This window comes from Protopterus annectens, chromosome 11.part0 (genome assembly GCF_019279795.1).
Source record: "Protopterus annectens isolate FY-2018-M chromosome 11.part0, PAN1.0, whole genome shotgun sequence".
Classification (NCBI taxonomy): Eukaryota; Metazoa; Chordata; order Ceratodontiformes; family Protopteridae; genus Protopterus; species Protopterus annectens.
Genome location: NC_056745.1, coordinates 189,092,363 through 189,118,055, shown reverse-complemented (window position 1 = coordinate 189,118,055; position 25,693 = coordinate 189,092,363). Strand labels below are relative to the sequence as shown.

The window sequence follows — 25,693 nt, the reverse complement described above, 5'->3', positions numbered from 1 at the left end:
TTGAAAATAACAAAGTCATTTGTGAATATTAATATGATTTACATAGACGTGTGACAGGAGAGACTGCCAGCCCAGCTATCTGGAAATTTGTAAATGATTACATGTCAGTTGTGAATGTCAACATGATTTATATGCTTGTTGTAGGTTATGTGTACATCAAACTGCTGTTACAGAAGTGTGTGTGAAAAGGTTTTGTACAGTACTGAGCTTAAAAATGTATCCACAGTGTACCCTACTGGAAAAGAACAGAAATGTATATAAACTATTGTAATTGTGTAAATGTATATGCTTTAACAGTGGGAACTTTCACAACTTCAGTAAAATAGTTGAAATTAAATTGTTTTATAACTGTGCAATAAAAGAGATGTTATCTTTTAGTTTCAGTGCAGCAAGGAAACAGGATGTTTAAAACTAGGGAGCCTTCTCCATTGTTTTGTGTTTTATTGTTTTATGTCTTCCAACAGTTGCAAACATCTGAAGGCTATGTATTTTCCCATGGAGATGCCAAGTGCCATCAGTTTCTAGCACTGGTTGTTGAGCCTGGGAACTGAAGTCAGGTGACAAAAAGTGACGTCATGCTGCAAGTATCCCAGCAGTAATATTTAATATTAATTTAAGAACTCTCAGAGAGTGACTGTGCATTTTGTATCTGTCTTTGACCTGACAACAACATCACCTAGAAGATCCATTCACCACACTTGCCTTGCTGTAATAAGTAAGTTAACTAGGGTACAGTAATTTCTTTTAGAGTCAGTAAGAAATATAGTAAAATAATAGATTAGATGTTTTTTGTATTTATTTGAGACTATCCTGCAATGTTGTTTTAAATATTTCCTGTGATTCTGAATTCTGAAGTTACTGTGATGATTTACTGATAATTTTCTTGTTCTTGTGCCAGCCTTTCCCAGGTGTGTGTGTGTGTGTGTGTGTGTGTGTGTGTGTGTGTGTAAAACAAATTTCTGAGTGTATGTGTGTGTGTCAGCTACTTGGGCAGGGACACAAAGCACTGGGTGGACAGAGAGAGTGTTGGAGAACTTGGCTTGGAACCCTGGCTAAGGGCTCAACTCTATAGCTGTGCCAGTCGGGAGTCTTACTGGGGATCTGGAGAAAGAGGGAGAAACCAGTCCCAGACAGACTGTGTTCTCTGTGTGCTCTTAAGGGAAACTGCACTTTACAGTGTGTGTACTTGTCATCCTCCCAGCGTGTACATTCCCCACTGCTGCCAGTGGTATGGATTGAGGCTCCTTGATTAGTGGGCCAGTGCTGGGGCGTCACTAACAGTACAGAAGAATATGGCCAGTGGTGGATGGCTTTAGAAAGAAGCACTGAGCATCCAACAGACTGCAGCCTTTTTCCAGTGGAAGGAAAAGTACAGATCCTGGGACAAATGAGCACTATTAATGACAACATGAACATGTCATCAAGGAGTGTAGCAAATGCAGATGCTGAGACTACGTGGACAAAAATATGTGTCAATATTCATTAGTTGCAAAAGGAAATCGGGCTATCAAGAATCAACAGAATTGTTAACTAGAAAAGGTACATGCAAAAAAAGGTACATGCAAAAGGGAATCAGGCTATCAAGAATCAACAGAATTGTCAACTACAAGAGGTATATGTATTCAGAATCAGTCAATAGTTATGTTAGGATGGCACTTTGCAGTCATATGTAACAAAGTTATCAAGCAAACAACAACCATAAGTCAGTGTTATGGTATTTCAACTACTTCCCATCAGTATCAGCAAATCCTGCAAAAGGAAGAAACCTTACAGCTCTCCCAAAACATGTTACAATACAATCCATTTATATATGTGTGTGTGTGTGTGTGTGTGTGTGTGTGTGTGTGTGTGTGTGTGTGTGTGAGAGAGAGAGAGAGAGAGACAAAGAGAGAGAGAAAGAGAGAACTTTAACTGTCAAAGGAAAATGTTCTATATTTTATAAACAGGAAAATCCTGTAAACAACTGAGTGTATTTGCACTTATTGAACACATGCAGGTGCTAATACATTACTAAAATAATTGTTGTCGATTCAATATATTATTTAATGGTAAAAAGTTTTAATAAAGCACTTCTGATTAAGGCAGTGAGGCAGAAATATAAATCTGTGAGTGGAGATTTATGTCCCGTTTCTAAATAATACATATTTTTTCCCATTTAATTTCACCTCTGCAGTCCCTACCTAGTCCTTGTCCTTTTCACATTTCCTCCTCTACTATACACATAGAATATCTCAAAATACTATAGACAAAGCTTCTAAACTAAATGCAATTTACATACATCTTTAAATGTAATACTGCAACTCATATCTCACATTATGCAACTATGTTCAGGCAAAGTGGCTGTTAGAGAATGCGGACATCAAAATATCAGATCAAAAACATTTTCTCCAGCCAAGGAATCCAATTGACTCTTACAGGATTCCAAACTCTGGTGCCTCTGATTTCGACTGGAAATTTGTTCTATATTTATTTTTTACTTCAACAGGAAATGACAATTTAGTCTTCATAATACTTCAACTGAACTTCATATCATTACATCTTGGTGTTACACTGCAGTTATAAATTTTAAGTCCAAGAGTACGTGTAAAGTCATGAAAGACTTTATAAGCAAGATGTAATGATAATAAATAAATTAATTAATTAAGATGCTTTACATCTACTGTTGTAAACAAGGTTGTTAATAAAATCCTTCTAGTCAATTTTCTTTGAACTCTTTCTAAGGTTATCAACTGACATGCATTATAAATACAAAAAGATGTTGCTATACATTCATCACATACATGTTTTATACAGTATTATAAGACATTGCTAATTTCTTGTGCATAAATTTTTTAAAATGTATATCCCATTTGACACGTGGCTCTGTTCCTTATCAGTTGTGCAAGTGTGTCAAAGGAGACGTTATCAGTCAGTTATTCCAAGGTCTCTGCACTGCATTACCATCTTTAATGGGTATACTTATAAATATATAATGAGTTTGATTATTACTTTTCCAAAATGCATTATGTTGCACTTTTTACAATTAGAGTATATATTGGTATTCTGAGCCCAGTCTGTCTAACGTAAACATTCAGTGCAATAAAACCAATCTTACAATCTCTGACTTTATTTACCCACACAGCATGTCTGAGATCTAGGAAGGGTGGTAAAAACAATATTTAAATAACATAAGTCCGAGAACTGGACCTTGAAGACCTACAAGGTGGATAGGGAGAAAACTGAACCTCATATCACTGCTTCACTAGTGCCTTCTCCACCAAGTGCATATCTTTTGTATTTTTTTTCTAAAAGTGTAATAAGTTAGTAGTCCTCATTCTCTACATTACTGGTAATTCTATTTATTTTTGTTCTATTTTTTCCTTAATGCTAATAATGTTAGCATTATAGAGATGACAGTACATTATATGACGAGAAAGGGAGTTAAAGGCTTTGGCTAGATATAAGAAGGTCACTATATTAAAGCCTTAAATACAAAACCCTATTTATTTGAGCGCAGAAACAAACTTGTCAGAGTTGATCTGCCCTTGACAAAACCATGTTAGCAGATATCCAATATGGCAAAATCTGTGCTGTTATTCCCCAATATCTCAATAGTGCATCCTTTAAAGCATTTGCCTAGGATGGAAATAAGGCTTACTGAGTTGTAATTAGTGACTCCACCTGCATTGCCTTTTTAATAGACACTTCTTATAGTACATATTTTCCATAAACTAGTGACAGTACCTGTTTGCAATCATTTGTTAAATACTGAATATAAAACAGAAAGCAAACAACTTTTGATGGTTAATAAATATATGGCAGGGATCATAGATGTTGAACTCTTTTACATAGAGCACTATTATCTCATAAGAAATAGTTGGGCTGGTAGATCCATAAGGAATTGCAACATATATAGATGGGCTGCCCAAATTAAGTCCATCACTAAACAGTGTTGCATAATAATGATTAAACATGTTAACTAAATTAAAAGGATCATGAAATGACAGTAATTGTGCTAGCATACTGTATAAGGTTTGCTGTCTTGCAAGAGGTATTCATGCTATTAATACATTTATACAAATTTTTCTCATTTGTGTCTGCAGCTAATTTATTTTCAAAATGTATTTTCTCCAACCTAACTTTAAACGATCTTCTTATTTTGGTGAGTTTGCTCTGTTTACTATAAAAAGGGAACGGCTCATATGTCTTAAATATTTATTTTACTTTTTCTTACACAATTTATGGAAATCTGAATTTTACAAAGGTGGTAATGAGCATTTTGCTATACTAGGGTTATAAACTGTTTTTAGATTCAATACTGCGGTAGCGTTGTCGCCTCACAGCAAGATGTTGTCGCGTTCGATTCTCAGCTAGAGCATCTTCTGTGTGCAGACATGCGTGAATGCGAGTGCCTTCGTTGAAGGTTGTGCGTCAGGGCTGGTAACTCGGCAAGTAAAAATCCACTACCAAACATTAGCGGACCGGAGTTCCACTGTGGCGACCCCTAACTGGGATAAGCCGAAAGACACACACACACTATCAAATAACAAATCTTGCAAGGAATTGTATCCAAAGTTAGATTCACAGCTTTGATAGACATCACTGACAGTCAGTTAAGTATATTAAATCAATTAAGTTCCTGTACTTGACTATGCCATAGTTTTTTTTTGTCATTTATTCTCTTTACTGGAGTTTGTATTTTTAAACGGAAATGCAGATAATTATTATCTGAAATTCCAATGGCTCTTTCAACTGTAAAGTTGTCAGTTATGCTTGGGTTATCAAACTAAATCAAGGCTGTTATTCCCTCTAGTGCTATCCATAAAAGCTGGGTCAGTCCAGTTTGTAAGATTACATCAACAAATTACTTTCCATAATACGTTTTAGTAGAATATCTAAGAGATACCAGGGTAAATGAAGTTGCTCATTAGTAAAACATTTTTCTTTACCAAATTGTTATTTAAACAAGAGAAATATACCCAAAGTTTAGATGCTTCCATGCTGGGACTGCTGTAGGAGAGTGCAATGCTAAGGGATTTGCTTGAAAGGGGATCATAAATGTGTACTATTACAAATTCTAATTAATTTAATGCACAAGTGAAGATAGTATCTTGATAGGCATCTGCAGCGTTACTTCCCCAGCTGTGGAGTTACTTCTAAGGCATTCAAATGTTGTATAGTTCAGGATACGAAAATCTGAGGAGTTCCAAGAGTCCACATTTGCTATAATCATACCATTTTCCTCAATAATTATACCATCCAATTCAAACTTAATGCCTAGACTTTGTGCGTTTCAATAAAAATATGTTAGAGCAGAACCAATCTTCTAAATACAATCTTTTAACTTGGTTGTTTGTTTTAAAAACATTTAGGTATTCCTTAATCCTCCATAACATAAAAAAGTCCCAGAAGGACTTAAATGTAATTTATCATGACAGAACATAAGGTTGTCATATCCGCAATCTTTCCAACATTTGACAAATTTAATACTGTAAACAGTACAGAATTGCCTTAACCAGCAATTGTACATATGAGCTTTCTTAATCAGACTGTAATCCCAATGTGAAAATGGCATAATTTTGTTTAATATTATGTTTATGGAAGATTCCTCAATCATTGGTATTATTTCCAGAATAGAATGTTTCATGCGATTAAGCCAGAGGTCAATAATCCCTGCATGGACTAAGATTAGACTGTAGGAAACCATTTCCTGAAGCAATTTCAGACATCTGCCATTCTAAACTAACTAAATGATAGGCAGTGATTTGGTTCTTATTTAGGTAACCCACATTTCTTACAGCAAGTTTGAACAGAGAGTTGCTCAAAACTAAGACTTCTTTGCCTTCCATTTATTTTTTCTTTTGGAGTAATACAATTAACTTTAGCACAAGGAAAAGCAGTATTTTCTTCTCTGGTGCCTTCTCCCCAAAGAATACATCTACTTTACTTTTTTCTGAAGTGAAATAAATTGTTCATACTCATTCTGCATATTACTTGTAATTCTAGTCATTACTCATTCTGCATATTACTAGTAATTCTAGAAATTTCCTTTTATTTTCTCCTTCATTGTTCCTTTTTAAAAGCTTTCATTAAATTATCACTTGACTGTTACAGAAAATGTGTTCTCATGATTATTCGTCACAAAATGCATGTTAACCTGCAGTTTCTTTATAAAGGAGTCCAATAAAATGTTTATGTTGAAAATAAAATGTAATACAGATGCACAATTATACAAAATACAGTTTCACAAAAGTTACAGCTTTATATTTCAAATGCTTTACAATTGCATGCTCTTCACAGTCAAATTATAGAACACTGACAGATAGCTGAAGGCAAAATAAGTGCTGAAGGAGTTAAGGAATGTTACTAGGTTTAAAGGAGCCTAGTTTAAAAATGTTACTGAAAGAAAGAAAAACAATCTGTCAGGAATCTTTTGAAGCTCCGGCTTTCTCAGGCTAGGGGATGAATCATTATAAGGATGTCTGTAAAGACAATGCATACTGGTACTAAATGTTACAAGTCAAAGGATAAGATGCTTGGACCAGATGGTCTATGTCTTAAGTGTTCATGTGACGGATCACAAGAGCATATAATATTTTAAAATCAAATGATTTATTTAAAGCTATTGTAATGTCAGAGCTCTGCATGCATGAGATTAATAATAAAAAGGTATAAAAATTAAAGATTGCCTTTGTTCTGGGAGACTGATCTGACATTTTGTGTAGGCAGTCTCCCAGCGCTGTTTATAGAATAAACGAGTACTTTGCACATCCTGAAGCATTATTCTTGACCCAAGACTAAAAAGATAAAATGCTTGGTTGTGTACTTAAACATTTGGTGCTGTGACTCTGATCTAAACTTTGATATTGCTGCAGGGCAGTGTGGAATAAATTACAAGGGCCCAGCAGAGAAAGTTCTTCTGTGACTTCCACACTGTTTTGTATGAAACAGTCAGAGATATGAATACTTAACTATTCAGGGTGTGCAAACATACTAGACTAAAAATGGATGTGTGAAAAATGTTTTTTTTTCTCTCTTTAAACAAGTGCAGTTTTAAAAAAGTGAAATAAGTATACAACTGTTTTGTTAAATGACTGAATTTGAATTTGCTTGTTAGGTATATGAAAAGTAATAGTGGAAAGACTCCACAGAAATTTGCTTGTTAGGTATATGTAATAGTGGGAAGACCCTACAAAAAATAAAGCAAAGTTTATTAATTTGTATGCGCATACAAAAAAAATTAACACAAAAAGGCACCTTATATTGATGGCGGTACCCTCCAGACTGAAGGTAAGAGGTGTGAAAAATGTTGTGTGTCATCTAATGTACGAGTAAGAAGAGAAAAAAAAAAAAGAAAAAAAAGTTAAAATTAAATAAAGTTCATTAGCCTATAGCATGTTGTAACAGATCTACTTCGGTAGAATGAATATTATCAAAATTCACTTTAACGAAATAAAAATGTTGGAAGTACTTAAGCATGCAATTCTACTGTACTGAAAACTAATAATACTGAAAAACAAACCGTGCATGTCAGACACCGCACATATCATGTGAATAGTGGTCACAGTGTACTGGCATAAACAGTGGCACCATTTAAACAGTAAATTTTAAATGAAAACATACCTTGTTAGAACTTTTCAAATGTGTATAAAGGTACAGTGAGGATTGGCAAGTTTATCCTTTTCTCCACTGTAGTGCAATCTTGAAGTTAGTATATATAGTTATCAAGACGTGTGGGGCACAGCCCCCCCTTCATGGGGGGGATGCAGGGGAGCATATTTTAAAATGTTTTTTTCTTGTTAAAACAATTGATTAAATGGAGCCATTGTTTGTAATAGTACACTGTGATCTCAATTAACATGATTCGAGCAGTGTCTGACATGCATAGTTGGTTTTCAGTATTATCAATTTTCGACATAATAGGATTGCGTGCTTAAGCACTTCTGATATTTCCGTCTTGTTAAAGTGAATTTTGATATACTAAATGCTTGATCTACTGAAGTAGACCCATTGGGACACATAGGTATGTGTGTGTTTGTTGTTAAATTAAGTTCATGAGTCTATAGCAGGTTGGGACGGACATACATGTGTGTGTGTGTGTGTGTGTGTGTGTGTGTGTGTGTGTGTGTGTGTGTGTGGGGTGGTAAATCAAGTTCATAAGCCCATAGCACACTGGAACATAGATGAGACTCAGGGTTTGAAAAAGTGGTCAGTTCTGGACACACTACCTATCTGCCCAATTATACCAATCGCAATGCTGGCGCTGTAAATATTGAGCTTGTGATGGGACAAAAGCAAGGAGGTTCTATAATAAAAAGAAAAAAGACTCATCAAAACTGTTCCACTGTAATTACATAACAAAATCCCTACCCTTCCCTCCCTGAATGGTAAGTGAATTAATATAGCAATTGTTTCTTCTTCCTCTGAATTACCAAAATCTAGAATCTACAAGGTAAGTCTTAAAAAGTAAGCAAAATCAAATCCCAGTTAAAAAAAACTGCATACTTTATGTATCACAATTCTAAAAAGGAAAACTGTAAGTGTTTGAGAATGAGTGGTTTCAGCTTATTAAATATTGCCCTGGTGAGGTATTTCCATTAAATGAAACTTATGATAAAAACAAATTACTGAAATTTAAGGGTATTAAAAAAAAAAAAAAGTAAGTGAAAAATGGCAGTATTTTATTCTTTGTATACTGAGGGTCTTAAAAGGAAAAAAAGAGTCAGCATTAAGGGAATTACAGAATGCTAACAATAAGTTGCTACATCAGCTAAAAAGTTAAAAAGGCAGTACAGATGGGAAAAAGAAATCCCTTTATCCTGTATTAGCAAGTTTAAAAAAAACTGAAAATGGCACAAAAGCAAAAACTTCTGAAAAAAAATTATAATCCTCCAGTAACTACTGCACCCCCACTCCCATATGTACCAGTACAGGTGGCTACTGTACAAGATTCTGCTGTTTCTCAGACCCCTGCATTTCAGACAACTGTTCATTAAACACCAGGTCAGAGTGGTACTGTTACATCTCAACCTAGTTCCCCTGTTCAACCCTTATCCTCAGAACAGGCATCTGCAGTTGAGGGAGTTTCTTCTTCCTATCATTTTAAACTAGCTTCTACTGCTTCAATGGTAGCACTAGTATTTGGCACTCTGCAGCTCATCACACACACTCACATAACAGGGTAGGACAAAAGGCTTTGGGGGCTAATAAAAAACTTGCTCGTTGCTATTGGACCCCTATTGATTTGCATACTATGTCTAAAAGTTTTCCAAATATTAAATAAGATCCATTAAGGTTTAAGAAAAAAATTAAAAACTATAATAAAATGTTACAACCCTACTTTGACAGATTTAAACCAGGTGATTCAGGTAGTTTCTTCAAATGAAATAAGAAAAAAAGTTACTTAAAAAGGCTGAAATAACAGACTTTACTCTCAGAGGAAATGCATTAATAGACAAAAGGACAGCATTGTTAAACAACATTACAAAAGGGTGTCAAGTTAGGACAGACTGGTCTAAAATAGAGACGCAAGTAAAATAAAGAAAAAGCCCCTGCAGATTATTTGAGTCATCTTAAAGCAGTATTTGCTAGACATTCAGAAATACCAGATCCAAAAGAACAAGCTAAGCTAACTACTGCACCTTAGAAACTGGAAGACCACGTCTATTAGGAGAAAAGGCCACAAAAAGCTGTTCTGACTTTTGAAAACCTTTGGTCCTATATGCAGGTAGAACCACAACTGTCAGTGTACATCCAAGGTCAGTAGAATGTAATCCCCCCTTTGTTAGAATAGTTGGGGAAGAACACTGGAAGCTGAATACATTGATTCAGAGTAGATTCGGAAGCAATCTTGGGCAAGAAGGAGGGGTTCGTCCTAACAGAGACCTGTTCTTGTGAAAAATCATGCAAGTAGGAGTAATGGTAAGAGGTCGCAGCTCTGAGACCTTCCTAGCTGAGGTAATGGCCACCAGGAAGTCCGTCTTCCAAGACAGGAACTTGAGACCACAAGAACTAGCAGGCTCAAAAGGCCTCCTAGTCAGAGATTGCAAAATCAGCATAACGTCCCAAGGATGTGAAGACTCTAATCAATGGCCGAAGCAGGAAGACCCCTTTCATAAACGCTTTACAAAGCCTAGATGAAAAGGTAGACTCAGAGTTCTCATGAAAGTTAGAAATTGTTGCCAACTGAAACTTGCAGGTAGAAAAACTTGACAGACAAGAACAAAAGTATGTCAAACCCACGCAGAAAAGGGATCCAGATTCCTTCTCTTGGCTCAGATAGAGAACCTTTTCCACTTACTACAATAAACCTTTCTAGCGGAAGGTTTCAGGGAGGCTATACTGATACGCTTAATGAGAGATGCTAGCCTGGACTGTTTTATGATCATTGGAAATGGAGAAAAAAATGTGGTAGATGAAGGGTCCAAAGGTTTGGGACAGGAAGCCCCGATGGATGGGAAATCAGATGCTGAATGGGATCCAGTACCCATGGCGGATACTTCAGATGAGACCTGATGGAGAACTACGCTTGTCGGGGCCAGAAAGGAGCAATGAGGAAGTGTTGCGCTTTTTGCAAAACTCTGCATATGAAACAAACAGGAGGCTAGGCATATAGGAGGCCAATCATGGGCTAGGGCAACTCTCGCTGTCTTCCCCAGAGGGGGGATCAGGGTGAAGTACCTGCTGCATTTGTGGTTGGCTGGGAAGGCAAAAAGGTTGCAGCACAGCTGACCCCAACGTTCAAAAATCTGCTTTGCCACTGAAGGATTGAAGGACTACTTGTGAGGACTCAAGATTGATCTGCTCAGCCTGTCAGCCAACATACTGGAATCCCTGGGTAAGTGCATTGCAAGAAGGAAGCATCGGGGGGACATTGCCTATTCCCATACTCTCATGGCCTCTCTGCACAACGGGTAAGAACATGTTCCCCTCTGTTGACATACCAGGCCACAGCCATATTTGTCTGAACTGCAATTCTCCCTAAAGGGAGGCAGCCCTGGAAGGCTTGCAATGGCAGAAGACCTGCTCTCATCTCTAGGACATTTACATGCAACTTTGTCTCTACTGGGGACCATGTGCCTTGGAGAGTCTCCCCCTGAAAATGCCACCAGCAGGGAGTTATCCATGGTGACTGTGGCCGTGGGTGGAGGGAGAGAAAAGGGTATGCCTAGAGCAAGATCTTCAGATTGAAGCCATGACGTCTTCACACAGGCGTCAGTTTTATGGTCATTGATAGAGGATGAAACAGAGCCAACCATTGAACTGCTAAGGTCCACTGTAACACTCACATGTGGTACCTGGCCAGAGGAATGAGATGAATGGCCAAGGCCATGGATCTGACTACTCAAAGAACCAGGTGAACCAGGGGGAGTGACAGATCTAAGATCTGCATGACCTGTTCTCGGATCAACTGAATTCTGCAGAGGTAACGCTGCAATCTCTGAAATGGAGTCTAACTGAACTCCTATGAATTCCAACTATGTCAGGATCAGATTGGATTTCCCAAGGTTGACAGTGATCCCCAACAGATGGAAGACAGGAAGAACATAATGAATCACTTGTATAAGTCATTGCCCCAAAGGTGCCATGGAGAGCCAACCATTGAGGTACAGAAAGACTTGAAACACCTGCAGTTGCAGGTCAGCCATTACCACAAATAAAAAATGTGTTCATTGCTATTGGACCCCGGGGGGCTATGGTGAGACCGAAAGGTTGGGCTCTGAACTGGTAATGACTGGCCACCAGAAGTGAAGATGTCTCCTGGAACACCGGTTTATCTTGATGCGCTAGCAGGCATCCTGGAGATATACAAAGCACATCCAATCGTCCTTGTGTAAGATGGGCAGAATGGACTGAGCAGTGACCATCTGGAACTTTGACTTCTTGACTGAAAGACTGAGCTTGCCAAGTTCCAAAATAGGACATAGGTCTCCCATCTTTTTTGGCACTAAAAAGAAGTGGGAATAAGTACCGGATCCTCTCTGTCCTGTTGGAACCTCTTGGATGGCTCTTTTTAGAGAAGCTGTTGAATTTATTTGAAGGTCAACTCCCTCCGACTAGGTGGAACGTTGGGGAGGTTAACTTCTTACTGGAGGGGGGTCTGAAAAGGCCCCTGGAAATTATATTTAACACCCACTGATCAGAAGTTATATTTGTCCAGGCTAGGGGGTGCAGGAAAATGCGCCCCCCAACTGTTTCCAGGGCAGAGCAGCCGGGCAATGCTTCAAGAGTACTGATAAGGCTACTCAGAGAAGAGTTCCCTGGAGCTCTGATTTCTGCGGACCCCCCCCCCCGTCTTGAGGGTAGCATCGGCCATTGAAACTTCTCCCCCTGCCTCTGTAAGAGGAGCCTTCAGGAGCTTCCTGGAAAGGAGAGTGTGACTTATGGAATCGCATCCTCCTAGTTCCCCTTTGGGTCTTAAAGAAGGACCTCTGGGGAGTAGAAAGCTTGAGCCCCACTGCAGACAGACTTCCCTTCCTATTCGCTGAGGGTCAAACTGTCCTTCACAGAAGGTCCAAAATGAGTAGAACTATCGAAGAGGAGCATTAGTAAAGGACGCCTAGAAGGGTTCTGCAAACCCACATAAATGTAACAAGGTATGACATCTCAAAGCAATACCATTAACCTGCTGCCCAACAAGTAGCTTCTGGAGCACTGGAAATTAACATCATCAAGGAATTCATAAGGGAAGTCAGAGTGAATAGCTTGAGAGACGCTTTCTTGAGGTCCTCCGGTAACATCCTTGTAAGGGAAGTGGAAAGTTCTTGGATGAAATTCCTTTGAAGGCAGGTAAAATGAGCCAAGTAATTTACTGTTCTCAGTCCAAAAGTAGCTGAGGCATCCACACGCTTCCCAAAATGGTCTATCACTGGGGAATCCCTGTTCAGGGGAAGGACCATGGAGTTCTGCTCTGCTAGCTCCTTTTTACTGGCATCGGCAACCACTATGGCATTGACTGGGACACCTTTGCTCCAAAAAGAATGGTCTGCAGGAGGACTAAGAAATCTGTTAGCCTTTTTTACAACTGGCTTCCACAGTGTCAGGCTCCTTCCAGACCCTGCTCGTGATCAAATCTACTAACTCATCAGCAAGGGGGAACAACCAGGAAGTAGAGGTTCCAGTCCTGAAGGCCTTCAGAAACACAGACTTCTCTGAGGATGGGGGTTGGGGAGACCATCCACCATTCTGCTTCAAGATTTCAAGGAAGTCTACAAAGGAGACATAACCGGACAGAGTTCTGGAGAACCCGTCTCCATCAAGGTCCATGTCCTCAGTGAGGGACTCCATGGGGGAGTCCAAGTGCCTCCTCTTGCACTTTCTCTTACAATGTACCTCTTCCATGGGGGGGGGGGGTTCCAGGGAGGATTCAGAAGAAGCAGGGACTCTCAGAGGGGAGGGAAACCCCTTGAAGGTTTGATAAGGAGGGGCTATCCCTGGACAGGATGTGAGGCCTCACCAGCCAAAGTAGAGAGAGGCAGGGAGGGGGACTGGGAGGTGCAGTAGAGGAAACTCCAGTCTTGGAGAAGGTCCTCTCTACCACCTGGAAAGCAGGGAGGCTGGAAGTGGGCCCATTCCCCACATTTGAGAGCGAAGTCCCCTGGAGAGATGGAACAAGTCCAGAACAGCACCACGACCCCCAGATGATACCGGCCCAGAGCTATCATAGGCCAAAGCGCCAAGGGGAAGGGACTGGTCTGAGAAGACGATACCAGATCCCCCCCCCACTGTGAGGGCCAGCATCTACCACTCCGGTAAGGGCCTCACCCCGCTCCGAGGGTGTGGAAACAGAATAAGTCAGAGACCCTGACAGGGTTGAAAAAGGGGGAATACTCTGCCTCGCCGGAATCTGACCGAAGGCATCTGGGTCCCTCGATTCCAAAACCACTGGGGTTGGAAGAGGAGAATGAGAAACCAGGAGGGGAGAAGCCCCCCTAGCCAGATGGGCAGGGGAAGCCAGGAGCCCCAACACTATTTGGGCCTTGAGGAAGCCTCTCATCATCCTGTCCATATCTGAGGGAAGAGACTCCTCAGAGACCTAGAGGAGGAACAGGAGTGGGTAGACTTAGAGGGAGATCTCCCTGACCTGCTGCAATGTTCAGGGGTACAACTAAAATTTCTCGGAGCTGACCGCATTGCCTGTTTGGAGGTAGATGGGATTTAGCTGGTGGTTTAGTGGGAGAAGCCGAACAGATCTATGTCTAGAGTTCCCCATGACACTGTCAATTTTGAAATACATGAAGATCCAGTTTCCACTCGTGGGGATCCATGATTTGTCTGTAACACATCTGCTAAGGAGTTCTGTGCCCCAGAAACCTTGCCTGAAAGAGTTAGTTGCAAGCTTAGCGCAGTCTCCCATAAAATCATTGCTTGCCTGCATAGAGGGATAAGAATGTGTTCCCCCTTGCTTGTTGATGTACCACATGACAAAGTTGTGTTGTCTGTTAGAATCAACACCTGCCCTGGAAGAAGTAACTCCTTGAAAGCCATTAATGCAACTGGACTGCTAATATCTCCTTCATGTTGATATGTAGATGCTGTAGTCTGGCAGCCACTTGTCTTGTATCCACTTTCCATTTAGATGAGCTCCCCAAGCAATGTCCGAGGCATCTGTCGTTAAAATCTGACTACTCTCTGGCGGGTCACAGAGAGTCCCTTGTTTAGGTGACATTCCTGAGCCCACCACAAAAATTCTTTTTGAAGGCAAGGTATTATTGGAATGACAGTGTCCAAATCCTGGCAGTGCTGTGTCCATACATTTTGAGATACCATTGTAGCTTCCTCATATGCAGTTTGGCATTGGGAAGCACCAGAATACAAGATGCCATGAACCCTAATGCTTGAAGGACTGTCCTTGCAGTCAGCACGGACTGATGAGATAGTTGATGGAAGTAAAGTGATAGACTCTTTTGTTTGTCCGGTTAAAGGCCATCTGGGCTGCTGTATTCAGTCTCACACCCAGAAAGCACATGTCTTGAGAGGGTACTAGACTGGACTTTATTTCGTTCACAGAATACCCTAGGCATCTTAGCACTGCTATAACATGTTCCAGATGCTGTAGAAGGTCTTCCTTTTCTTGAGCCAGAATCAGGCAGTCGTCCAAGTAAGGATAGATTTGAATTCCTTGAAGCCCGAAGTAAGCTATCACTGGAGCCAGAACCTTTGTGAATACTCTGGGCAGTAGATAAGCCAAAGGGCAATGCAGAGAACTGATAATGAGAATTTCCAGCTCGAAACCGCAGATACTTCCTGCAACTTAGCCTTATAGGCACATGAAGGTAAGCTTCCTTGAGATCTAAAGTTACCATCCAGTGATCTTTGCCCAGCAGAGGTAAAAGCTGTTGTAACGTCAACATCTTGAACTTGGAATGTCCAAAAAGCGTGTTGAGGAGAGATAAATCCAAAATTGGTCTCCACGTGTTCCCCTTCTTTGGTACTAGGAACAGGCGAGAATAAAATCCTAGGCCTTTCTGATACAGGGACTGGCTGAATGGCCCCTATCTGGAGTAACTGAGAAACTTGCTTGTGAGCCTCTTTTCTTTGTGGAGGAGGAGCGTCTGGCATGCCTTTGAAAGGGGGCATTGTATGGAAATAAAATCTGTAACCGTGGTGAATGATATCCAACACCCATTTGTCTTGAGTAATTAAATCCCAATTTTCTTTGAAAAGAGACAGTCTTCCTCCCAAAGGAGCTGCCAGACGGGAATCTACTGGCAGCTGAAAAGACAGGTCGTTGGGTCTGTTTACGAAAGGACTGACCCCTGCCCTCACCAGAAGTCTGAGCAGGTGAACTCCCTGTTCTAGGCCTAAAGAACCTTGAGCCCTGCCCCTACCACGTCTAGACCTACCCCTAGACTGGGAATCATAAGCAGGATATGTCCACCCCTTAGCAGGCCAATTTCTACTAAACTTCGGTGGCTGCACCTGCAAAAAATCTTTAACAGTTTGCATAGACTTAGCTTTGTCCTCCATTTTCTTTAAAACTGCTTCCACAGGCGATCCAAACAACACATCAGACTGTAAAGGAGCATCCAAAATCCTTGTCTTAACATGCTCAGCTAAATTCTGATCCTTCAACCAGGCATGCCTGCGAAGAACAGAACTGGTAGCAGCCACCCTCGAGGAGGCCTGTACAGCATCAAAACCACATTGCAAAGAATGCTTACCCACTTGTTCAGACACATGAACCAAATCCAGCAACTCTTTACACTCAATACCTTCCGCCAAAGCATCCACCTTAGATTTCAATTGTGAAAGGAGATAATTCTGATATTTCAGCATGTGAAACTGACAATTCAATGCTCTCATGGCTAGAGTGGAAGAAGTATACACTTTCTTTCCCCACCTATCCAAAGCCCTTGCCTCTTTATCAGTGGGAACAGGATTTTTAACCACAGAAGCTTTAACCCCTTTAGGCCCTTGAGAAATAGTTTCTGGGTCCGCCCTAGGACTCTTAAACAAATACTTATGAGCTTCGGGCACCCTATAATACCTATCAGGCTTAACAGGAGCAGGAGGCAAAGAGTCAGGGTTCAGGAAGCCTCTGCAAAACATCTTCCACCACATTCAACACAGGAGGAATAGCTAAGGGCCTATGCTGAGGTAAAAACAAGAATTCCCTAAGCCTTTTCCTGGAATCAGAGTAATCCTGGCCTTCCCATTTAAAGTGCTCCCTCATGGAATGCAGAGTCTCTGAAAATGAGAAATCCTCAGGAGGAGAAGCTGTAGGAGTGGAATCATCCACATCAGAATCAGAATAAGTAGGATACTCCTGCAAGTCTTCCATGAAGACTCTGAAGCCTCTGAACACTGTTCAAAACTATCAAACTCGGTTCCACCCTAGGCCTCTTATCAGGGGGGGGCATAGAACCTCTAATCATAGTAATCAAATCTTCTGCCATTTTAAGCATATGTTTCTTAGGTACAGAACCCAAATGCTAGGAGAAGCCCCACTGAAGCTGAACTAGGCCTACCTCTCAAAGAAGTTTTGGCAACAGAAGGAGAGGCTCTAACTACCTTGGGAAGAGAGGGAAGAACAGACACCTGAGAAGCCCCCTCAGCCTGGCCTACCTCCTGAGAAGGCACATCCTGTAACAGTAAAGTTTCTGCCTGGGACTCCATGGAAACTCCTGGCAAAACCTCTGGCTCCACTGAGCCTTCTAAAGAACCGACGTCCGGGACTGCCGGTTCATCAACCCTAGGCTTCGCTGTTTTGTCCTTGCGCTTCTTGGACGAAGCGTCGGAGCGTCCGACGGCATTTTATAATTGCAACGCTTCCCAAACACTAACCTGGCACAGTCTAACCTCCTCTTAATAGTGCGTTTGTTAAACCTAGCACAAGAGCGGCAACCAACAACGTCGTGCTCAGGCCCTAAACAAGGTATACACAAGGTATGGTAATCCCTATGAGGTATCTGTTTCCCACAAGAAATACAGTTATTCACTTTTTCTGACATCCGGTAAAATACTGAGGCAAGAGAAAACCAAAATGTTCCCCAACGGGGTACTTAGTCAACTCTGTTTCGGTCTGAAACTCCGGTTTCGGAAATATTTCAGAACGCCAACCTGCACTCGCAAAACTGCTTCTGCATCGGACCATGCGGCAAAAAAGACTGAGGATATGACGTCGGTCATGCGCATTAGTACCCTGACGTACTGACGTCAGTCTAATGCGCCCTGACCGACGTCAGCCTTATACTCTGGTATTCGGGCCGACTGGATGCGGACTATACCCCAATAGTAAGGACTGCAGCAATGGGGAACGAAGAACATCACTGCAATCTCTGAAATGCAGTCTAACTGAACTCCTATGAATTCCAACTATGTCAGGATCAGATTGGATTTCCCAAGGTTGACAGTGATCCCCAACAGATGGAAGACAGGAAGAACATAGTGAATCACTTGTATAAGTCATTGCCCCAAAGGTGCCATGGAGAGCCAACCATTGAGGTACAGAAAGACTTGAAACCCCTGCAGTCGCAGGTCAGCCATTACCGCAAATAAAAAATGTGTTCATTGCTATTGGACCCCGGGGGGCTATGGTGAGACAGAAAGGTTGGGCTCTGAACTGGTAATGACTGGCCACCAGAAGTGAAGATGTCTCCTGAAACACCGGTTTATCTTGATGTGCTAGCAGGCATCCTGGAGATATACAAAGCACATCCAATCGTCCTTGTGTAAGATGGGCAGAATGGACTGAGCAGTGACCATCTGGAACTTTGACTTCTTGACTGAAAGACTGAGCTTGCCAAGTTCCAAAATGGGACATAGGTCTCCCATCTTTTTTGGCACTAAAAAGAAGTGGGAATAAGTACCGGATCCTCTCTGTCCTGTTGGAACCTCTTGGATGGCTCTTCTTAGAGAAGCTGTTGAATTTATTTGAAGGTCAACTCCCTCCGACTAGGTGGAACGTCGGGGAGGTAACTTCTTACTGGAGGGGGGTCTGAAAAGGCCCCTGGAAATGATATTTAACACCCACTGATCAGAAGTTATATTTGTCCAGGCTAGTGGGTGCAGGAAAATGCGCCCTCCAACTGTTTCCAGGGCAGAGCAGCCGGGCAATGCTTCAAGAGTACTGATAAGGCTACTCAGAGAAGAGTTCCCTGGAGCTCTGATTTCTGTGGACCCCCCCCCCCTGTCTTGAGGGCAGCATCGGCCATTGAAACTTCTCCCCCTGCCTCTGGAAGAGGAGCCTTCAGGAGCTTCCTGGAAAGGAGTGTGTGACTTATGGAATCGCATCCTCCTAGTTCCCCTTTGGTCTTAGAGAAGGACCTCTGGGGAGTAGAAAGCTTGAGCCCCACTGCAGACGGACTTCCCTTCCTATTCACTGAGGGTCAAACTGTCCTTCACAGAAGGTCCAAAATGAGTAGAACCATTGAAGAGGAGCATTAGTAAAGGACGCCTAGAAGGGTTCTGCAAACCCACATAAATGTAACAAGGTATGACATCTCAAAGCAATACCATTAACCTGCTGCCCAACAAGTAGCTTCCGGAGCACTGGAAATTAACATCATCAAGGAATTCATAAGGGAAGTCATAGCTTGAGAGACGCTTTCTTGAGGTCCTCCGGTAACATCCTTGTAAGGGAAGTGGAAAGTTCTTGGATGGAATTCCTTTGAAGGCAGGTAAAATGAGCCAAGTAATTTACTGTTCTCAGTCCAAAAGCAGCTGAGGCATCCACACGCTTCCCAAAATGGTCTATCACTGGGGATTCCCTGTTCAGGGGAAGGACCATGGAGTTCTGCTCTGCTAGCTCCTTTTTACTGGCAGTGGCAACCACTATGGCATCGACTGGGACACCTTTGCTCCAAAAAGAATGGTCTGCAGGAGGACTAAGAAATCCGTTAGCCTTTTTTACAACTGGCTCCACAGTGTCAGGCTCCTTCCAGACCCTGCTGGTGATCAAATCTACTAACTCATCAGCAAGGGGGAACAACCAGGAAGTAGAGGTTCCAGTCCTGATGGCCTTCAGAAACACAGACTTCTCTGAGGATGGGGGTTGGGGAGACCATCCACCATTTTGCTTCAAGATTTCAAGAATGTCTACAAAGGAGACATCACCGGGCAGAGTTCTGGAGAACCAGTCTCCATCAAGGTCCATGTCCTCAGTGAGGGACTCCATGGGGGAGTCCAAGTGCCTCCTCTTGCACTTTCTCTTACAATGTACCTCTTCCATGGGGGGGGGGGGTTCCAGGGAGGATTCAGAAGAAGCAGGGACTCTCAGAGGGGAGGGAAACCCCTTGAAGGTTTGATAAGGAGGGGCTACCCTGGACAGGATGCGAGGCCTCACCAGCCAAAGTAGAGAGAGGCAGGGAGGGGGACTGGGAGGTGCAGTAGAGGAAACTCCAGTCTTGAAGAAGGTCCTCTCTACTACCTGGAAAGCAGGGAGGCTGGAAGTGGGCCCATTCCCCACATTTGAGAGAGAAGTCCCCTGGAGAGATGGAACAAGTCCAGAACAGCACCACGACCCCCAGATGATACCGGCCCAGAGCTATCATAGGCTAAAGCACTAAGGGGAAGGTAGTTATCATAGGCCAAAGTGCCAAGGGGAAGGGACTGGTCTGAGAAGACGATACCAGATCCCCCCCCACTGTGAGGGCCAGCATCTACCACTCCGGTAAGGGCCTCACCCTGCTCCGAGGGTGTGGAAACAGAATAAGCCAGAGACCCTGACAGGGTTGAAAAGGGGGGAATACTCGGCCTCGCCAGAATCTGACCGAAGGCATCTGGGTCCCTCGATTCCAAAACCACTGGGGTTGGAAGAGGAAAATGAGAAACCAGGAGGGGAGAAGCCCACCTAGCCAGATGGGCAGGGGAAGCCAGGAGCCCCATCACTATTTGGGCCTTGAGGAAGCCTCTCATCATCCTGTCCATATCTGAGGGAAGAGACTCCTCAGAGACCTAGAGGAGGAACAGGAGTGGGTAGACTTAGAGGGAGATCTCCCTGACCTGCTGCAATGTTCCGGGGTACAACTAAAATTTCTCGGAGCTGACCGCATTGCCTGTTTGGAGGTAGATGGGACAACTACCTCCTCCAAGACTATAATCGGATCCGAAGATCTTGTCAGACCCAAAGGCCTAGTTGACACAGTGGACGGATCTGACAAATTGGTTGGATCCATGGCTGGCCTGACCTTGGTCGGATCAGAGGGCCTCTGATCGAGACGGGCCCTGGAGCCAAGAGACAGCTCCGGGGCTCTCCGCTCCGAAAACCGTGGATCCGAGTCGGACCTGGCTGAGATCTGATCCAGAGAATTAGGATGTAATGGCAGTGGTTTCTTAGGAGCTGGCTGGGAAGAAGTGGTCTTCCTCAGATCTGAAGAGGAAAGCCTTCGAGGGGGGAAATGAAGGTTCCTCCCCCAAGCCAGACCCTTTAACAAGAGTTTGTTGCAGCACTCCCCCAAGGCCCTGGGATTAAATGTGGCACAAATGTCACATTCAGCCTCCAGGTGTGGAGCGCCCACACAATACAAGCACTCCTCGTGAGAGTCGGAATTAGGGATCTTCCAACTGCATCAGCAGCATTTCTTAAAGCCTGAGGGCTTATCAGCCATACTCAAACAACTAAACTAAGCACACTAAGACACACACAGTCACCAAAAAACTTTAACCGTCCAGCCCTAACGGCTACAAGAAAAAGGGCACCAAAACTCAACGCACACTAACTTTCACTAAAGATCTAAGCTAAGGGAAGGGAGGCAACACACTAAATAGAAAATGACTAACACTAAACACTAAAAACTACCCTAAAGTTAGAAGAAAAAAGTAGGAAAACACTTATCTTAGCTACAGCCAAGGAAACACATCTGCACAGGATACAATGCAAAAGAGATCTGGGGGTTAGAGGGCAGCAGGGCATCATGGGAGAGGGAGGAGCTAGAGCCTTGGATACATCTGTAATATGTTGCCGGCTCAGTTCAGATATCGGATCCTAGACCCTTTGGTGATGAATGACGACTTGGATAACATCAGATCTTTTTACAAATATTTTAAAACAAAATACACTAGAGCCTCTCCTCCCTTGGAATAGTAAAGAAAAAAATTAATTTCAGAATGACGACTTGGATAACATCAGATCTTTTTACAAATATTTTAAAACAAAATACACTAGAGCCTCTCCTCCCTTGGAATAGTAAAGAAAAAAATTAATTTCAGAATTCAAAGTAAGCTACTACCTCAGAATTTATTTTGTCATAAAAGAAAATGGATTTGTTCAGGGAGTGCTTGCACAAGAACATGGGAACAACTATCGTCCATTAGCTTATAACAGTACAGCACTTGATTCTGTTGCAAAGGGATTTCCACCATGTTAAAGGGTGGTGGCTGCTGCCACAATTCTATTTGATCTTGTGCAATCAATTCTAGTTGATCTTGTGCAATCACTGGTGCTCAAGCATGATTTTACAGCAGCTGTCCCTCATTTTGTATCATCTCGCTTACTTAGAATAAATAAATACTCATCTCCTCTCGACTGCACGTCTAAGAACTTACACTTCTTTCTGATCCATTTATTGCTTTCATATGCTGTCCTGTTTTAAATCCTGCATCTTTGTTACTTACTGCTGAGAATGGCAAAAAGTGTGTGTGTGTGTGTGTGTGTGTGTGTGTGTGTGTGTATGACTAATTATCTGCTTTCTCCTAGAAATGACTTAAAGGACACTCCTATACCCAATGCTGAACTGGATCTATCTGTGGATGGTTCCTGTGAAAAAGATCCAAGTAGAAATCTGGTCACAGGAACATCTGTTTGCACCAACAATGATGTTTTGCTTCAAAAAAGACAAGAGGATGTTCCTGCTGCTCAGGTAGCTGAGCTAGTAGCTCTACAAAGTGCTTGCGAGTTAGCCAATGACAAAGTTGCCAACATATATACTAAAGGTCACTATGCCTTTGGCGTAGTGCATGATTTTGGGAACTTTGAAAGCAGACAGGTTTCTTAACCTCGTTAGAAAATCAAATTAAAAATTCGGTATATGTACATGCTTTATTAGAGGCTCTCTTGCTAACTAGACAGTTGGCAGTAGTTAAATATAGTGCCCATCAAAGGGATATAGATACTGTTTCAAAGGAAAATAATTTGGCAGATCAAGCTGTTAAGCAAGTTGTAGAAGGACTCTGTGCAGGTTCTCATGTGATGTTATTGCAAAACTCCAACAGCAATGATGCGTTTGATTTTAAGAGTATCAACTTTTCAAAATGAAGCATGACAGGAAGAAGTTCAAAAGTGGCTTTAAGGCCGGATGCTGTAAATCTGATGATGGGTTATGATGACATCTGGATGTCTGAATGGTGGCGTTACCTTACCTGGTAAGGGCATATAATTTTCCAGCCCATGCAGGTAAGACAGCTTTATTTAATAAAAATTATCTGAAGTTGGTATGCCCCTCATGTCTCTTCTTTGATACCTCAGTATGTTAATAACTGTGCAATATGCTTAAACCATTATGTTAGCAAAAATGCAAACATTAGGGCCGCATGCTTATCACCATTTGTTAATGTACAGCTGGACTTTGTCCAGATGCCAAAAGTTCAAAATTTACAATACGCACTGGTAGTGGTTTGTATGTTTTCTGCTTGGGTGAAAGCTTACCCATGTCACAAAGCAGATTATGTAACAGTGGTTAAAAACTGCTAATTAATTTCATACCTAGATTTGGTGCATCTTGTACTATCAATAGTGACCAGAGAACCCACTTTAATAATTCCCCGACTAAAAAGCTATGCAAAATTTTAAATAAGTTGAGTGTTCACTGTCCCAACCATCTGCAGTCATACAGATTAGTAGAGAGGGTTAATAGAACCCTTAAAAATAAAATTTCAAAGATCTGTGTTGAAACAAATCTTTAGTGGCCAGAGGCACTTCCCTTAGCATTAATACGTATGAGAAGCACATTAAACACTACAAAAAGTGAGTCCCTATAAGATGTTAATGAAAACACCCATGTCCCTTCCAGCTACTCCCCATGTCAAATGAAGAATCAACTTTAACAAATGATGCTATATTGTCTTACTGAAAAAAAATTCTTCATTTCTTGCAGCAGTATCACAGAACTGTACAAGAGGCTCTTCCTCAACCTCTTGACCAACCCTGTCACCAACTGAGGCGATTGGGTTTATGTTAAAAATTTCCAGAAAAAGAACTATTTGAGTCTGAAGTGAAAAGGCCCTTTTCAGGTGTTACTTACAACTTTCACTGCCATATGCTGTGCAGGACTACCAACATGGATCCACTAGTCCTACTGTAAAAAGACATTCCATGTGGTGGCCCCAGATGAATTATCCTCGTCAGCAAAGGATAAATCATCTGCCCCAGTAAAAGATTTTAAAAAATCAACTCAGACAGCAGTCCATCATGAATCCAGTAACTGCAGGTACTTTTGCTTCCTTATTGATGTTGTTTCCTTTTATAAGCTGCTCAAAAAAATAGTTTTCTATTGGTTCTTCGACAATATGCTGTAAACTTAAATGTGACAAATTGTTGGGTATAGTCACATATACCTCATCATTCTAAGGCAGGAATTCTTATGATTCCAATCCCTGCATCACAAATGACATTTGAAAAGGATCTTAGAGACACTAATGTAACTTGGCATAATGTGACTAACTTTTCAAAGGTTATGACTTTTCAGCTTGCAACCACAAATCGTGGAGAGACACGTAGGGTTGTCACCTTTCGTTGTGGCGAAAACCAGACTTAGGTCATGCCTCTTCCACCTCATACAACCCTACCCATATCCCACTCAGTTTCCACCTATTTTATGACATCACTGTCGCATCATATGCTGGGAACACCCTTTTATTCCCTTCAAGATGCCTTTTCTGTCATTTTACTATGCTTTTTTTTTTTTTTTTTTTTTAATAAAAAGTATAGTAAATCCACAGATTTAACAAACTTCGATAGTCTGCTACAGAATACTAGAGTTTGTACAGTGTTTTCCAGACTACCAAACAATCAGTTTGATTTCTGGATAGTCCAGGAAAAAAACAGACAGGTGGCAATGCTAGACACATGCTATACCAGAAATAAAATTGTACCAGTGGAAAGTAGCAAATACAATGACACTAAATATAAAAGTATGTTGAACTCTTTACACTTAAAAAGCTATGACTGGGGGGCATGCCATTGTCATGATAGAAGATAGTTTCTACATTTGTGGTGATCGTGCCTACCCATGGTTGCCTACAAAGTGATCTGAATGTTGTTTTGTGCGCTATATTACTCCTGCTATTCAACATTTCGAGAACTCTCCAGCAGGCAGACTGAAAAAATAAACTGACAATTCACTAGGCAGAACAAGTATTTTTAGTCTTTGTTCCTGGGTATGGGGTTCAAATGACAATGCTTGAAATCATCATGCTTGCTCAAATTCTTCAAGAGGTAGAAAATCATACTTCACATCACATCAAAATGGCAAATCAAGAAATGACAAATTCAAACTGTGATATTACAAAATCGGCTGGTACTCAGCATAATGCTTGCTGCCAAAGGGTGGCTCATGTGCCCTCATAGAAAGCCGCTGTTGTTGTTCTTATATTAGCAACCATCATGATAAACCAAAAAAAAGTTGACCAATTCCATAAAAGAGGGCCAAGGACCTGAACAGTACATCTAAACAGTGGACACTTTTTGAATGGTTGAACAGTGCATTTGGTAACCTGAAAACTAGTATATGACAAGGTATCATTACAATAATTGGTATTATTTCATTATTTTAATATTTTCTGTTCAAAAACTTGTAATTACAAAATGCTCAACCTCACCTGCACGTAAAATGCCACTTATAAAAGCATCTGATAAACTTAAAGTAAATAAAAATTAAAATCAACTTAAGGTAGATACAAATTCAGTCACTGTAAATGATGAATACTATGGTGCTGAAGCATAATTTATGAAGTTAAAAAAAATGAAATTAAAATATAATTGTGTGTTGTGTGACACTGGTGGTGTCAAATGGGGGAAGTCCTACTACAGAAAAATATGTTGTCCCAATTATTCTTCACAAAATGCATATTAACTTGCAGTTTCTTCACAAGAGAGTCATTTATAATATGTTTATGTTGAAAACAAAATGTAATGCAGATGTATGATTATACAAAATACAGTTTCACATAAGCTGTAGCTTTATATTTCAAATGCTTTAAAAATGAATTCTTTTCACTGTTAAATTATACAGTACTTACAGATAATTGAAGGGAATGTTAAGTGCTGAAGGAGTTA

At 41.3% G+C, this 25,693-nt stretch overlaps 1 protein-coding gene across 3 annotated transcripts in view; it reads right to left on the bottom strand.

The window, feature by feature from the left end:
* The window catches only part of TULP3 (TUB like protein 3), a 1,091,431-nt gene that overhangs the window by 632,858 nt on the left and 432,880 nt on the right, over window positions 1-25,693 (bottom strand). The gene's annotated exons all lie outside the window — the stretch shown is intronic.